This window comes from Hyperoodon ampullatus (assembly GCF_949752795.1).
Source record: "Hyperoodon ampullatus genome assembly, chromosome: 17".
Classification (NCBI taxonomy): Eukaryota; Metazoa; Chordata; class Mammalia; order Artiodactyla; family Ziphiidae; genus Hyperoodon; species Hyperoodon ampullatus.
Genome location: NC_136930.1, coordinates 22,945,256 through 22,963,792, shown reverse-complemented (window position 1 = coordinate 22,963,792; position 18,537 = coordinate 22,945,256).

Genomic DNA, 18,537 nt, shown 5'->3' with positions numbered 1-18,537 from the left:
TAAAAGTATATATAATGTTTTCATGTGGTCCTCTAACGATATTTGTGGACAGGGAGTAGACACTGAATGAATGAATGAATGAATGAATGAATGAATGAGACAATGAGTTCTATCTGAAGACAGGAGAGAAAAGGGTTAGACAGTGTGAGGACCGTCTCTGGGTACCCCAAAAGCCCCCATCCTGGTCTCTAATAGTGAAAGTTTTCTGTCAGGTAGCAAGAGAAGGGATTCATTTTTATACTCTTATAAAAAATATCAATATTTTTGGGCACGCCTTGTGGCATGTGGGATCTTCCCATACATTTTTTTTTTTTTTTTTTTTTTTTTGCGGTACGCGGGCCTCTCACTGTTGTGGTCTCTCCCGTTGCGGAGCACAGGCTCCGGACGCGCAGGCTCAGTGGCCATGGCTCACAGGCCTAGCTGCTCTGCGGCATGTGGGATCTTCCCGGACCGGGACACGAACCCATGTCCCCTGCATCGGCAGGCGGACTCTCAACCACTGCGCCACCAGGGAAGCCCTTCTCATACATTTTTAATAACTTTTTAAAATTGAAGTATAGTTGATTTACAATGTCGTGTTGGGATTCGTCTCTAGAAAAGGAAAAGCTTCCATGGTAAGTGAGTACAATTCTATTCTTTTAGTAGTTTCTTTTTAATTCTGTATAAGTAGCTGAAAAGAACGTATAGATTTCATTAATTTAGGTACAGTATTATGTTATAATTGGCTTGTTCAGAAAAGAGCTTCTCTTCCTTTTCTTTTTTTTTTCTTTACTCCATTGGAGGTGGAGAGTGTGTCAGTGTGGGAGTTTTTCACCCTGTCTTTAACTGGCTGGCTTTTGCTGATGAAGAGTTTACTGCAGTTTGTTTGGCTTCTTGATCTGTTATGTTATTTATCTGCAGTTTTGCTTCTAGTCAAAATGGAAAGCAACTGTAGTTTGTCATCCTTTAATGACAAAGGATGATGGGAGATGACAGGAAGCTGGGTTTTATTTGTTTTTCTCTTTGAAGTGATACAGCTGAGTGAGCAGACGTAAGAATTGTATTTTAACCAGAAATTTTGCTTAATCTCATGGAAACAGCCACTTCATTGAGGACCAGTCATCTGCTGGACTTGGTTTCTGCAGAATTATCAGAGAAGATGGATGGGTAATTCCAGAAAATTCTGGAAGAAGAACACATTGACTACAGAAATCCAGTTTGATTCCATATTTTTTTAATTGAAGTATAGTTGATTTACAATATTGTGTTAGTTTCAGGTGTACAGCAAAGTGATTCAGTTATTTTTTTCAGATTATATTATTATTATAGTTATTACAAGATTTTGAATATAATCCTTGTGCTATATAGTAAATCCTTGTTGCTTATCTATTTTATGTATAGTGGTTTCAATCTGTTAATCCCATACTCCTAATTTCTCCCTCCTAACTTCACTCTCCTTTGGTAACCATACATTTGTTTTCAATGTCTGTGAGTGTGTTTCTGTTTTGCATATAGATTTATTTGTATTATTTTTTAGATTCCACACATAAATGATATTATATAGTATTTGTCTTTAGCTGACTTACTTCATTAAGTATAATATTCTCTAGGTCTATCCATGTTGCTGCAAATGGCAATCTTTCATTCTTTTTTATAGCTGAGTAATATTCCACTATTTTATATATATTTTCTTAAGTCAGTCATCTGTTGGTGGGCACTTGGGTGGTTACCATGTCTTGGCTATTGTAAATAGTGCTGCTATGAACATTGGTGTGTGCATGTATCTTTTCACATTAGAGTTTTCATTTTTTCTGGATATATACCCAGGAGTGGGATTGCTGGGTCATATGGTAACTCTATTTTTAGTTTTTTAAGGAACCACCATACTGTTTTCCATAGTGGCTGCACCAATTCACATTCCCACCAACAGTGAGATTTTTCTCTAATAAATGTAAATCAATAAAATTAGAATTCTCCTTCACACCATGTAAAAAATAAACTCAAAATGGTTTAAAGACCCAAATATAAGACATGATGCCATAAAACTCCTAGAAGAGAACATAGGCAAAACATCCTCTGACATAAATTTTAGCAATATTTTCTTAGCTCAGTCTCCCAAGGCAAAAGAAATAAAAGCAAAAGTAAACAAATGGGACCTAACCAAACTTAAAAGCTTTTGAACAGCAAAGAAAACCATGAACAAAATGAAAAGACAACCTACAGAATAGGAGAAAATATTTGGCAATAATGCAACTGACAAGGGCATTTCCACTGACAATATTAATATTAAAAAAGAGTATTAGGAAAGTTAACTTCTTTCTTCACATGAAGGACCTCAGTAACCTTCTAAAATGCATACCTGATGGCACTACCCTACTTGTTACCCATCAGTAGCTCCCCATTGCTTACAGAGCCAAATCCAACCTCCTTAGCATGTACAAGGGTGTACAAGGCCCTTCACGGATAAGCATTACTGGGCCTGCCTCATCTTCCCAGCCTCTCTTACTGAATTGCACTCAGTATTTAATTGAGCTAATACTTACATGTAATGAAATGCAAAGAACTTAAGTGTACAATTCAAGGAGTTTTGAAAAATGTATACACCTGTGTAACCAACTTCCCTGTGAAGATATGGAACATTTCATCACCCCACAAGTTTCCCTTGTGTCCCCTTCTAGCTGATTAGTTAATACCTGCCCCACATACTCTAATTTCCATCTACATAGATTAGTTTTGCCTGTTCCTAAACTTCATATAAGAGAAATCATACTCTGTGTACTTCTTTTTTTTTAACCATAATATTAGCTTTATTTATTTATTTATTTTAACATCTTTATTGGAGTATAATTGCTTTACAATGGTGTGTTCTGCATTATAACAAAGTGAATCAGCTATACATATACATACATCCCCATACTCTGTGTACATCTTTGTGCCTGACTTCCTGGTTCTCCTGTATACCAGTAGTTCACTTGTTTAATTGCTGAAGAGTTTCATATTGTATAAATATATCACAATTTGCTTATCCATTCTTCTGATGGACATTTGAGTTGTTTCCATACTTTGGCTATTATGGATAAAGCTACTAAGGACATTCTTAGGCAAGTCTTTCATTGGTCATTTGCTTTTATTTTCCTTGTATAAATAAACACCTAGGGGGAGAATTCCTGGATTTCTTTTGTAAGGAATTTCAAAACAGTTTTTCAAAGTGTTTGTAGCAGTTTATTTGCCCATCAGCAATGTAGAAGTGTTTCAGTTATCCCATATGCTCACCAGCACTTGGTGCTGTCAGTTTTTAACATTTTAGTTACTCTTTGGGTCTGAAATGGAATCCCATTGTGGTTTTATTTTGCGTTTCTGTGATGACTACTAATGTTCAACATCTTTTCATGTACTTATTGACCATTTGTAATCTTTTGTAAAGTGCCTGTTTAAGTCTTGCCCATTTGTTTATTGGGTTTTCTTTTCATTACTGACTTGTAGTTCTTTCTGTATGTTCTAGATACATAACTTTTGTTAGTCTTTAGTTGGTTGCCTTTTCATTTACTAATGACTTTTTAAAAAAAATTTATTTATTTTTGGCTGCGTTGTGTCTTCATTGCTGCACGTGGGCTTTTTCTAGTTGTGTCAAGCGGGGGCTACTCTTCATTGTGGTGCGTGGGCCTCTCGTTGCAGTGGCTTCTCTTGTGGAGCACAGGCTCTAGGCGTGCCGGCTTCAGTAGTTGCAGCATGGGGGCCCTAGAGTGCACGGGCTTCAGTAGTTGTAGCACACAGGCTCAGGAGTTGTGGCTCGAGGGCTCTAGAGCACAGGCTCAGTAGTTGTGGCGCACGGGCTTAGTTGCTCCACGGCATGTGGGATCTTCCTGGACCAGGGCTCTAACCCGTGTCCCCTGCAATGGCAGGTGGATTCTTAACCACTGCACCACCAGGGAAGACCTACTAATGACATTTTTGATGAGCAAAATTTCAAAATTTAAATTTTTGATAAATTTAATCTTTATTTAATGTTTAGTGCTTTTTCTGGTACTTTTCCTAATAAGTCTGCCTATTCATGTTTGCAAAAATATTGTCCTATATTTTCTCCTGGAAAGTCTGTAGTTTTAGCTTTTACACTTACATGTAGAATTTATTTTGAATTAATTTCAGTATATAGTGTGCTGTAGGGAATGTAGTCCAACTTTTTCATATATTTGTTCAGTTATTCCGGCACCATTTGTTGAAAAGATTTTCTTTTCCCATTGAAAAGGTACATTTATAAAAATCAATTGACCAAATAAGTGTAGGTCTATTTCTGGACTCTATTCTGTTTCACTGAGCTGTATAAGTATCCTTGTCTATGCCAATACCACACTGTCTTGATTACTGTAGGCTTATTACTGTAGTCTTGAAATACAATTGTGTGAGCCTTCCAATACTGGACTCTTTTTTTTTTTTCTCCCAACATTGGACTTTATTTTCAAGATTATTTTGGCTATTTTAGAACTTTTGCATTTCCATTTAAACTTTAGAACAAATTTGTCAATTTTGCAATATAACCTATTGGGATTGTGACTGGAAATGCACAGATTCTATAGATGAGTTTGAGGAATTGACTTTTTTTTTTTTTTTTTTTTTTTTTTTTGCGGTACGCGGGCCTCTCACTGTTGTGGCCTCTCCCGTTGCGGAGCACAGGCTCCGGACGCACAGGCTCAGTGGCCATGGCTCACGGGCCCAGCCGCTCCGCGACATGTGGGATCTTCCCAGACCGGGGCACAAACCCGTGTCCCCTGCATCAGCAGGCGGACTCTCAACCACTGTGCCACCAGGGAAGCCCCTTAACTAGTAATTTAAGTTGAACTCATTAAGAAACATTATCTGATTTGAAGCAAAAGCTATTACTAAGCCATTCAGTGTTCAGTAATAATACTTGAGAGTGGTTCTTCTCATTCAGGAAAAAAAAAATCAGTTTCAGCCCTAAACTTTAAAAAATCACAATAAAACGTTACCACTAAGCCATTGAACTGCTCTGTAATTAGGCAGGTCAAGACATTCAGCTTTTATTTCTTTTTTTTTTTTAAATTAATTTATTTATTTATTTATTTATTTTTGGCTGCGTTGGGTCTTTGTTGCTGGGCGCAGGCTTTCTCTAGTTGCAGTGAGCGGGGGCTACTCTTCTTTGTGGTGCGTGGGCTTAGTTGCTCCGCGGCATGTGGGATCTTCCCAGACCAGGGCTCGAACCCGTGTCCCCTGCACTGGCAGGCGGATTCTTAACCACCGCTCCACCAGGGAAGTCCTCAGCTTCAATTTCTGATAAGAATTCTTGGAACTAACGATTGTTAAGTCCTCGACAGCAATGAAGTTCACCACTGAAACTGCAATAGCACACAGTAGATTTCAAGAAAACGATAAAGTCACGTATTTTCTGCAAACTAGCTTCTGATGAACAAACAATGAAAAACCTTCCTTTTCCACAAGCTTTGTAAGTTTGTCCAACTGAGCCTTTTTCTCTTGCACACATATTTTTCCCATCATTAGTTGTCACACGCCATAGCAGATTCCGCTTCAGGTTGTGCTGAACTCATGTTTCTCAACTCCTATCTCGCCTATACTTTTTCCACGCATACTTTTCACAGAGGCTAATTCTTCAGTCACTTCAAACTCCACCTGGACTCCTTGAATAACCAACCATTGAGGAGGATCAGTAACATCTGGCAACTCATCCAGAGCCAAGGAACACAATGCAAAATCATTTGCCTTGTTTTTAAATTAACTGTTGACGTTGCTCCCCAGGTCCTCAACTCTGCAAGCAACTGTTCTCACTGAGGCGAACAGTCTTAAACATGTTTATTTTTATGTACAGATTTCTTCAGCTGTTGGAATCAAGCACAATTTAATTAACTTGTATTGGTAAATGGCTTTCTGCTTGAATAACAAATCACTCCAAAACCTCCTTTGATTGCAGCCCCATTTTCATTTTTTTATTTTTGTGCAGAAATTTTGCTGTGATGAGATATTCTGTGTTAAGTTAAAATTGTCTGTTTCTTCTGACTGTGACTTTTCTGTGAGTTGGAATATTGTGATGAGGGCTTAGTCTGGTAATGCTAATGTATATTGTATTCTTTTAGCACAGCTATCATGTCTTTGCATAATAAACACAATCCTTTGCCATATAATAACAAAATAATCCACACTCCACTTTGCCTTAAAACATGACATTCAAAACCTATTTTTCTTGTGACTTCCCTGATGGCGCAGTGGTTAAGAATCCGCCTGCCAATGCAGGGGACATGGGTTCAAGCCCTAGTCCAGGAAAATTCCCACATGCCACGGAGCACCTAAGCCTGTGTGCCACAACTGCTGAGCCTGCTCTCTAGAGCCCGAGAACCACAAGCCTGTGCGCCACAACTACTGATCCTGCGAGCCAGCCCGCGGGCCTAGAGCTTGTGCTCTGCAACAAGAGAAGCCACCGCAATGAGAAGCTCATGCACCACAAGGAAGAGTAGCCGCCACTCGCCGCAACTAGGGAAAGCCCTCGCGCAGCAACAAAGACCCAATGCAGCCAAAAATTAATTAATTAATTAATTAAAAAGAAAAAGAAGCCTACTTTTCTTTTTTTGTTTTGACATGATAGGTATGCACTGGTAATAAATGTAAATGTTCTGGTGTACTGATATGTGTCACATTCAAAATACTGTAGAGTTATAAGGGCATCACTATGATGCATAGTGCACTGAGAAGCAGTGGGAAGCAGTGAGAGCGCTTCACGCATCCTCTGTTTCAATTACTCAACTCTGCAGTTGCTGCGTGAAAGCAGCTATATATAATATGTAAACAAGTGAGTGTATCTGCATTCCAATAAGACTATATTTATGGACACAAATTGAATTTCATATAATTTTCATGCATCATAAAATATTCTTCTTGTGATTGTTTTCCAAACACTTTAAAGTGTTGTAAAAACCATTTTTAGCTCACAAGGCATATAAAACTGGATGACTGGCCATTTTGGGCCTATGGTCATAGTTTGCCAACCCTTGCTCTGTAGCAATCCTGAATCATTTACAGTCTTCCTTCTTGTCTTTTTCCCCATTATTTCATACCTCCCTGCCTTCATACATACTGAGTCTCTCTCACTGGAATCCTCCTCCTCTCTACATCTTCCTGATGTCATTTTCCAAGACACTGATAAATTGTTACCTACTGTATTTTTATATGATTCAATAACACTACTTTCTGTGTGATTTTACTGTTGCATTGCTAAGTATAGAAAGAACGTATCAAAGAGTGAGAATCTGTTACTTCACTCTTCCCTAAATCACATTAAAGCAACGTGTTGTTTCATTTTGTTTTGTGTTAATAATAAACTAGAAGTTGTCCTGAGAGGAAGTATGAGGATTGTAGGATAGGCAAGAAAGTGCAGAAAAATATCACTTGCAGCTAAAGATTGTTATGAGGATTAATTAAGATGAAGAATGAACATTCTAAGCATAGAGAAGGCTGGTAATAAAACTCAGTTCTTTCTTTCCTCCTCTGGAGATATTTGATGTATGCTCACGACCACACACAAAATTCAGCTGCTGTGCACTAAATCTGCACAGATTTTCTTATGCCAGTATCATCCCATTACCTACTAGTTAGATTCCCCTGTGATCCCATTTCTATTTCTGTGATAATGTCTATTTTTCAAAATTATTTAGCTTTATTGGAATGTTTTCAAAATATTTAGGAAGAAAAGAGGAACATTTCCTTTAAAAACTTATTTATGCTATAAATCAATTTTATCACAGGCTTGCAGCAAACTGTAAAATATAAGTACCTGCAAATGTTTGCGAGGAATCATTGTTAAGGTTTTGCTGTATTGGAAGAAGCTAGTTCTTGAACTATCAACAGATCCTGTATCTCTCACACTGCAGAGTGAAGAATCAGGAAATTAAGAGGACCAAGATTATTTTTATGCCAAAGAGAGCAGAAAGAATCTAATAGACTCCATATGAGGAAGCAGGGTTCTTTTGGCCAAAAAAAAAAAAAAAGAGGTTTTAAAAAAAAGAATCCTCAAAAAAGGGGACTAGATTGAGTTCTAGCTAAAGTAATAAGGTGGGGACTCCCCTGGTGGCGCAGTGGTTGAGAATTTGCCTGCCGATGCAGGTGACACGGGTTCAAGCCCTGGTCCGGGGAGATCCCACATGCCGTGGAGCAACTAAGCCTGTGCACCACAACTATTGCGCCTGCATTCTAGAGCCCGCGAGCCACAACTACCGAGCCCGTGTGCCACAACTACGGAAGCCCACGTGCCTAGAGCCCGTGCTCTGCAACAAGAGAAGCCACCGCAACGAAAAGTAGCCCCCACTCGCCGCAACTAGAGAAAGCCCCCACACAGCAACTAAGATGCAACAACGAAGACTCAATGCAGCCAAAAATAAATAAATAAATTTATAAAAAAATAAAAATGAAAAAATAAAGTAATAAAATGACATTAAATCAAGTGGTACTTCTCTTCTAAAACCCTCCCTGCCTTCACCTCACCCTTCTCCCTGCCAGATGTTACTGACGCGGGTCTCTGTGCCTCCACCATTATCATATACATGGCCTGAGCAAACTACTTTCAAAACATTGACTGTCTTCCTTTGCATTTCCTTTTTTACAGTTCTGCCTCCCGGTGCTGAAGGAAGCCACACTCTACCACTTAACTCTTAAATAACTGGAGCCATGTCGTATACATCAAAGTTTGAAAACCACTTCTTTACCAGATTGCTTATCTATCTATCTCCTCATCTCACCTCAGAAAGTCTCATTAAGCCTCAGAGATCCATTATTATCACGTCTGTGGTCTCTGTATTCTCCTGTGAGACGATCAGGTGCTAAATTAGGGAAAGCCCATTTCTTATGTTTTTTTTTTTTTTTTTTTTTTTTTTTTTTTTGCGGTACGCGGGCCTCTCACTGTTTTGGACTCTCCCGTTGCGGAGCACAGGCTCCGGACGCGCAGGCTCAGTGGCCATGGCTCACGGGCCCAGCCGCTCTGCGGCATGTGTGATCCTCCTGGACCGGGGCACGAACCCTTGTCCCCTGCATCGGCAGGCGGACTCTCAACCACTGCGCCACCAGGGAAGCCCCTCCTATGGTTTTACTGGCAGTGTCACCTAGACAAGTGATGTCACTTGACTCAGGAACTGCGTGGAGGTAAAATAACTGTATTTGAAGTGCAACTTCATTACTTAAGCTCTGGGTAGGTTCTCTGACCTCCCAGAATTTCAGTTCCTCCTCAGTAAGATGGGAGGCAGCAATGCCTATCTCAAGACTATAATAAAGATTAAACAATATTATGGTATAAAGTACACAATAGAGAGCCTGATGCACGGTGAGCGGTCAGTAAATGGCAGTCAGTATGAACAAGGTAGGCCAGAAGCTGTGGGGCTGTCTTCTGTACCAAGGGAGGAGAGAAATGCAGTTGGAAATAACAGGTGGTAACAGTGGAAAGGAAACAGGCTGGCCAATCCCCAGGGCTCCGAGTAGGAAGGGAAGAGGGCTTTGGGGAGCTGGCTAAAGACCCAGAATGTCCTTCGGGTTTTATGCTGGCAAGAGGCCTCAGCCTCCCACAGCTGCTCACCTACCCAGCTCTTTGGAATTTTAGATTTCAGGCACGAGATGATTTATATGGCTTCTTGAGAGTGGTGAGTAATGAGGAAAAAAATGTCCACAAAATGACCAATTTAGTAAAACTTCTGGTTTTTCTTCCTTTGCTGGTGGTCTCCATCCAACCTTGGCTCACTGCTGCTCTGCTCTGTGCCCCAGAGCTCACTGGTGAGGTCACAAGCTGGTCATGAGCCCGTAGCCACACTGCTTATCGAGCTTTGCCCTGCCTTTTTCAGTGTGAATGCTTGGGGCTCTTCACTATGCAATGAAAATAAACAGCAATGTAAATGGTCTCCTGGCTACTCATCCAAACCAATAAGGAAAACCTGCTTTTCAAGCTTCCACTGAACCTTCTAGTAGAATAAGCAACTGATAATTCTACACCAAATGTCTGGCTTTTAGCCAGGACTAACAACTGTTCCCTTCTTGTAAGCCACATTCTGGTGACCATGGAGAGTCAAAATAGACATTTTGATTCTAGAACATTTTTTTTAAAGGAAGGTGAAATCACCCTGCAAACTAACCATAAGTGTAGGATGAGGAAAAAATTAGCTGAAAAACTTTAAAGAAATTGGTCGACTGCCAATCAAACATTCTTTGAGAAAAAGAAAAATAGAGCTCACCAAAGTATTACTGTTTTTCATATCGCCGGTGCTCACTGCTATTAGATTAGGGTCGCCAGATTTAGCAAATAAAAATACAGTGCCACTCCTCCTGCCATGTGAGGTTACAGCAAGAAGAAAGATATCTATGAACCAGGAAGTGGGTCCTCAATAGACACCAAATCTGCTAGTGCTTTGATCTTGGACTTCCCAGCTTCCATAACTATGAGAAATAAATTTATACTGTTTATAAGCTAAAAATAAAAAAATTTTAAACATTGAACAGGGTGCCCAGTTAAATTTGAATATCAAATAAACAACTAGTAATTTTTTACCATAAGTATGTCCCAAATATTACATGGGACATATTTATGCTAAAAATGTACTTATTGTTTGTCTGAAATTCAAATTTAACTAAGTGCTGTGTATTTTATCTGGCAACCTTAATTTAGATGCATTTTCACTATGATGCCAAGAAACATGAGAAGGGCAGGGTAACGTATGAAAATTCTGATGAGATAGTTAAACCTCTCTGCTAGGTCAAAAGATAATTCTGACCTTTTCTTTTTGCCATTTGCCCTCTACTTACATTAATTTTATGTATTTCCACCAAGCTTTAGAGTTAGGGTTTTCATTATGCTTTTAAAATATGTGTGAGGGGGACTTCCCAGGTGGCACAGTGGTTAAGAATCCGCCTGCCAATGCAGGCGACATGGGTTTGAGCCCTGCTCTGGGAAGATCCCACATGCCACGGAGCAACTAAGCCCGTGCACCACAACTACTGAGACTGTGCTCTAGAGTGCATGAGCTACAACTACTGAGCCCACGTGCCACAACTACTGAAGCCCGCGCGCCTAGAGCCCGTGCTCTGCAACAAGAGAAGCCACCGCAATGAGAAGCCCGTGCACCGCAATGAAGAGTAGCCCCCACTCACCGCAACTAGCCGGCGCGTAGCAATGAAGACCCAATGCAGCCAAAAATAAAAATATAATAATAATAATAAAAATATGTGTGAGGGAAAGAATTAATATGTACTGAGTACTTACTAGATGCCAAGTATTTTTCTAGGCACTTTAGATATTATTTATATTACTTAAAAATTATTTTCCTGTATAATTTCAGTTTGAAAGTACTCAGCAGGGTAAAATTATTATCATCTGAATGGATCTTTGTAATATATAGGGTGGCTAAGTCCATTTAATTCAAGAACAATTTACTGAACCCAAGATGAGTCAGGCACTGTACCAAACAGTAGCCCTAAGGAAGGATAACTTTTACTCATTTATCTTTAGGAAAAAGTAGCCTCCATCTCAAGCACGAATGCCCTTATTAGTAGCAGAACATATTAATTCAAACTTGAGAGGAAAAGAATAAATGAGCTTTAACAATTTTGCTAATTATTCCTGTTTGTGGATATAATTGTTTATTCAACTAATATTTATTAAGTTGAGGCAAGGACGCTGAGATTATAGTCCCTGAACTCGCATTGCTGATGATCTGGTAGGAGAGACAGACCCGGTATGACCTTGGCTGCAAAGGACCTCCTAGGGTGTGAACACAATTTTACATTCCAAAAAGGCTCCCCACAGGGAGTCAACAATGTGAGAGCACCTCAAATTCTCTGTACACTCTGCACATGGATTCAGATGACCCATTTGGCACAACCTGGAAATCCTAAAGGATTATAAACAGAAGCAAATAAATGGAATGGTCTACAAGTTAGAGTAAATATGACTTACAGGAATTGCCTTAGTGACTGACGTCACACTATGTAATGCAGGTACACATTGTACTAATTGGACTGACATTATCACATTGGTAGACAAGGTCTACTTGAGTATCATTTCAGTTCTGTTTTTCAAGTAGTCTATCATAGGCAGACAGAATACTCCATGGTGACAGGAAAAATGTGGTTGATTTTTTGTCATGAGGAAATTTCCTGGGCATTCTTGCAATAACTGTACTAGTTTGTTATGGCATGACAACAAAAACAAGATATGCACATTTTCTAAAGATGCAAGTCTCATATATTCATTTGTGAGAATACTCACGCACATATATACCCCCTGCAGATAACCATAAATCTTTTCAAAGACTAAATGCACTTGGGCTACCTCACACCTGTAAGTGCTTGGTAAAGTGAAGTGTGTCTTAAACTCAGTTTTGACTTGATAACAGTGGTTGGCACTCATGTTCTAAAAGTCATGTATGTCCCATGGGTGTTTGAGATACTGAGTTAGATTGGCTGAAACCAGACATGCAGTTTCAAAGTAAAGCATTGAGACAATCCTCCAATTTCATTTAAATTTTAAAAAATTGTTTGACTTTATATTGAGTTAAAGTGTTTGGAGACTTCAGTTTTTCAGATCCCATAACTATCTAAATTTTCCTCTTGACACACTTTCTCTTTAAAGACACAATCTAAGAGTATGAGAATAGATCATTGAGGATACTCACATTTTAATCAACCTGGGTGTCCATGTGGCTCAGCCTCCCACGAGTTCACTCCAGATTTCAGCACCAGCGCCTCAGGTCTTTCCCATTTCACTTGAAGAGGGGGTGACCTGGGACAAGTTCCATGGTACGTCTGGGTTACCCCCAGGCCCACCTCCAATGTTTTTAGAGAGGGGGAAACTTGTTTAAGTGAACAATCTTGAGGCCAAGAAGTCATCAAAGGGCAGCACGCAGAACAAGAGGTGAGTATGTGAGATGGAAGAGAATTCCTACTATTTCTACTCTGATGAAAAAGGAAGGTGAGATGAAGTATAAACATAGGGGTCATTCCTTTTTATCCACTAGATGCCTTCCATCTTTCTTGAATATCTGCAATGGATTCTTCTCTGATTTGCCATACTTTTATTAAGTGTCCAGTCAGAATGAATTCAAACTTTAGTATTTATTTCCTCAGTCTGGTTATATTATATCTGAGACTCTACTTCTATTACCAGTCAAAGTTTTGGCAATCATCAGCTTAAGACTAATTAAGAGCAAAATAATTACCGGACATCCTGCCACAGTGGAATTTGCTTTTTTCATTTACACAGAGTCTCTATTTTTTTATAGAGTAATTAATTTAGTTAGCTTTAATCTTTTCTGTCCCTGGTTTAATTTAACTCAACAGATGTTTACCAAGAGACTGTTTTGTGCTGGGCAATGTGTGATGGTATCCCTCCAACAGTTAAGGATTAGAGTTAGAATCCTGGAATTCTGTAGCTCGCAGCTGAGAAAAACTGTATAAATCACCTGTTCCACGTTCCTCACTTTACAGAGGATGAAACTTCTTGATAAACTAGAAATTTCGTACACAGAAAGTAAGTTAAGAGCAAGGGACATATCCCAAATTACAACTTATCATTTCAAAGTGCTGTGTGTACTTTAAATGAAAGTTTGAGTTCATCCCAAACCATCTTTCCAAGGGAAGGAGAAAACTGAAATTTACAACCGGAAATCACGGTATTGCCCTTTCCCCTCCTCCTTAGGACAGAGACACCCAACTCCCACCTCCCCAGAGAAAATGGTAAGACAGTAACCTGGTCTCTCTCCAAAGGTATTTGCAGGTGAGTGCAGGCACATTTTGGCTGCCCTACTCTTCTACCCAACCTTTTCTTCACCAACACCTGGCATGGCTCAGCCTCCAGAATTGTACATGTTTTCATTACTGAAAAATAGCTGGATTCCAAGGCTTTTAAAGGAACAGAAAAAGCAACATTCACAATTGCACATACATTTTCTAAGGTATTTAGTTCCAGGTATATATTCCAAGGCAAACTTTTTTTTTTTTTTTTTTTCTGATGAGAGCTTGTAATCACATCATTGGATGCAATGGGAGCAAAGGAATTTTTGAATTTTGATTCTACTGAGAAACAAATGAATATTGTTATCCTTTTAAACCATATAGATAATTATTTTATAGTAACTTGGGGTATAATCTATAAAAATATTGAATCACTATGGTGTAATCAGAAACTAATATAATATTGTAAATCAACTATACTTCAATTAAAAAAATAAAATAAAATGAACCATACAGATAAACAGAGAATTTGGAAGGACAGAGATCCTTATGTTATGAGTGATTATCTCTGAATGTCAAGCTTATGGGTGATTTTTCTTTGAGATTTTGCTTATTTCTGTGATTGTTTTCAATGAATACATAAGCAGAAGAAAAAATTTTAAATCATGTTTCTTAATCTGTCATGGGCACACAGATGTAGGTACAAGAATATATATGTTTTTTGTGCAGTGTTTATACTAGCGCAAAGACAAAATAAACAAGCAAACTAAATGGCTAAAAAGGGTTAGAGACAATGGAATATTGTGAATCAAACTAATGTCTATTGATAGAGATTGGTTAAATCCAATGGAAGACTCTAAGCCTATAAAAATGTGTATTTGCATATATTTCATGGGAAAATGTCCCTGAAAAATACATAACTTGATATATGCTATGAACCCATCTACATTAGAAAGCACTGAAAGGATATACAGTTGAACCTTGAACAAAGTGGATGTTAGGGTGCCAAGCCCCCAACACACAGTCAAAAATCCGAGTATAACTTACAGTCGGCCCTCTACATCCATGGTTCTGTCTTCCAAGAGGAAATGGTACCCAGATGACAGTTCTTATCTATGCTGGTACTTTCTCATGGCTGGGCTTGTTATTTTATAATTTATTTAATTTTATAATCATTACCATTTTACATGTTCTTTAAATATGGGTCCTCCAAGTTTCTATTTTTTCTAAATATAAAATTCCAATATAACTGTGGAAGGCGAACATAGATAAAATAGTAGTTAAATGAACTTAGATAAAGAATATAACAACAAGAACAACAAAAGAATATAACTTCTGGGGCTTCCCTGGTGGCGCAGTGGTTAAGAATCTGCCTGCCAATGCAGGGGACACGGGTTCGAGCCCTGGTCCAGGAAGATCCCAAATGCCATGCGGAGCAACTAAGCCTGTGCGTCACAACTACTGAGCCTGTGAACCTAAGCCCATGCTCCACAACAAGAGAAGCCACCACAATGAGAGGCCCGTGCACCGCAGTGAAGAGTACCCCCCTTTTGCCCCAACTAGAGGAAGACCGCGTGCAGCAGTGAAGACCCAACGCAGCCAAAAATAAATTAATTTAATTTAATTTAATTTTTAAAAAAGAATACAATTTCTTATCCTTGAGCACATAAAGTCATCATGAGGATGATAAACTCATATCTACCCTGGAGTACTTTGAGTGAATCTGTTTTAATGCCATTGATGAATATGAAAAGAGAGGAAAAAATATTTGAGTTTGATTATTATACGTAAATTAGTCTTTCCTAAGCTTTATTATTGATGCATTTTGTTGTATAATGTTTATGTATTGTGTTGCATATGCTGAATTATGTTGCATAGATAGGAAAACTATTTCAGTGAGTGGAGAAAGCAAAACATAATTTCTTTTAAAATCCTAGGAAAATCCACTGTAATAGAATTTGAATATTAAATTTTTCTATGTACAATCTCTATTCTGTCTAACAAGCTGAGTATTTATGTGTTTATACAAAGTTGACACTATATACTAGATGAGAAATGACCCAGTTATAGATTTTACTTTCAGTAAGCTTGCAATCAAGTTGAAAAGGAACAGATAACAAAAATAAAACAGTGACTAATACAAGGTAGTAAGTAAGTAGTGGTAAATTATGACTGGTGTGGTAGGTCTAAGAAAACATAAATCAGTGTGGATTTATCGAGGGACATATTGTGAAGGAGCTGCTACTAGATCCAAGCCTTGAAGGATTGACAATAGGCAGAGGGAAGAAGGTAGGGCATGCCAGACAAGATGGTAATATGGGGATGAGGGTAGGGACAATGGTATGGAGAATGATGCACTTTTAGGGCAATTAGTCATTCAACCTGATTGGAGTGAGAGAGAATGAAAGTATGACATAAAAAACAAAGCTGAATAAATGGGTTAGTGCTACATTATAGAGAACCGTGAAAGCCAGGGTGAGAAGTTTGGAACTGACCCAATTCAAGAATTGGAGCCATTTTTTTTTTATCTCTAAGGAGGGGAAAGATAATGTTAAAATAGCCATTTAAGGAGACTCATCTGGCAGCAGTATGTAGGGTCATCTGGGGAAAGGAAGATTCTCAGTCAGAGAAGACAACCAGTCTGCATTTGCTTTACGTGAGTAGAGAGGAGGGATTGTTTTAAAGGATATTTCAAAGGAAAAAATGCCCATGATATAATAAGAAAGATACTTGTTTGACCCAGCTTATTTCCTGAACTCTGTAGCCCTCTACTTCCCCAAAGATGGGGCCATTTAAATCCCCACCTGATCCTAGTTTCCAGAACCTATCCTACACTGAGAAATCAAACACTTCTTAGCCTTCAGACCAACACTCCGTGATTCAGTGTCTATTTCTTGTGGTGTCCAAGTTTGATTACTGGGCTTCTTACTTCTTATAACTGAGCTTCTGACTTGATCTTTTCTTAGACTCTTTTAACTACTCTAGTTCCTTATTAGGATTGGGTCCTGCCCTGTTCTTGTCAGTTGTGTTTTTCCTAAAATTAAAAAACAAAAACAAGATCTGAAAAGACATAAACCAAAATGGTAAACGTGACATTCTGAATAGTAAGGTTAGCCTTTCTTTTTCTTTTTCACTTTTCCTTTCCAAATTATTAAGGTTTCTTGATGAAACATGTAGTACTTTTTTAATGCAAAAATAAATAACAAAAAGAAAAATATTTAAACCCATTTATTAAAGGGAGAAATAATTGGTTAATATGAGTTGCCTACAGTAACAAAGTTGATGTAGTTGTCCTGATAAGAAACACATCTTGTTATAGGAAATAAAAAAGAAAGTCATTTCCTGCTTTTGGGTGAAAAGGGTGTGGACATTGCTTCATTCACTCAAATTCAGGGAATCCATCTGCATTCTCAGTTCTCATTCTAAAGTGGAAATAGTGCTTTCTGTATAAGTTCAGCCACAAAGAGCCATAGAATAAGGCTATATGCCCTGAGAAGACAGGCTGGTTTCAGTCAGTGACTTCCTGGCATATAATACTCATTTCTTCACAGGCAGCACAGAACTGCTTTGAGCTGATCTGACAAGCAATTCCTGATAGTTATATCTAGGCCAGACACAGAATAGAAATTTGTCCTGAGAAGTCTTCTGTTAAGATCTGACCTAAAAATATTTTTCTCTTCTGGTTTCAGAGGCTGTCCTGGTCTTCAATGATGAGAAATCTGATGACATATAGGGGTCTTCACAGTTGAACTTGACCACCCAGCTAAGGGGAGTCAACTTAATGAGAGGACATGGATAGCACATTATTAGCCCCCATTCCAACTGGCCCTACATCCTCCCAGAGAATATGGCAGTGATGTGGAGGGCTCCTGACTATAGGAAGGCATCGCCTCATCCCCCAGAAGAGCTCCAGTCAGGAAGGGCTCCTCGTCACCTAAGCTAGCAGTTCTCAACCCAGGCACAGTTCAGAATCACTTGAGAAGCATGTAAAAACATACCACTGTCTAGGTATCACTCATTTCAATTAAATCAAGAATCTCTGGGATCCTGGAGGTCTGCCCAGGACTTCCTGAAGGTTTAGCAGCCCTTCAGAGTTAGCAAGGTGGATTATTTTGTGCATTTACCATCTTACCCAGACTCTCTGACTTGACAAACTGAGAACAGGAAAGCCACAGCTAACTGGCCGGCCATGAAAAACTGAGGAGACAGACTTACACCTCAATTCCCTATGATGTCTTTTCAAGAATCCAGGAGGGGCACCTTCAAGATGGCAGAGAAGTAAGACATGGAGATCACCTTCCTCACCACAAATACATCAAAACTACATCTACATGTGGAACAACTCCTATAGAACACCCACTGAACGTTGGCAGAAGACCTCAGACTTCCCAAAAGACGCCCTCAGGTGACCTACACGCAGAGGCGGGGCCAATCCAAAGCTGAACCCCAGGAGCTGTGCAAACAAAGAAGAGAAAGGGAAATCTCTCCCAGCAGCCTCAGGAGCAGCGGATTAAATCTCCACAATCAACTTGATGTACCGTGCATCTGTGGAATACCTGAATAGACAACAAATCATCCCAAAATTGAGGCGGTGGACTTTGTGAGCAACTGTAGCCTTGGAGTTTGCTTTCTGAATCTAATTTGTTTCTGGTTTTATGCTTACCTTAGTTTAGTATTTAGAGCTTATTATCATTGGTAGATTTGTTTATTGATTTGGTTGCTCTCTTTCCTTTTTAAATTATATATATATATATATATTTTTTCCTTTTTCTCCTTTTGTGAGTGTGTATGTGTATGCTTTTTTGGTTGATGTTGTCTGTATAGCTTTGCTTT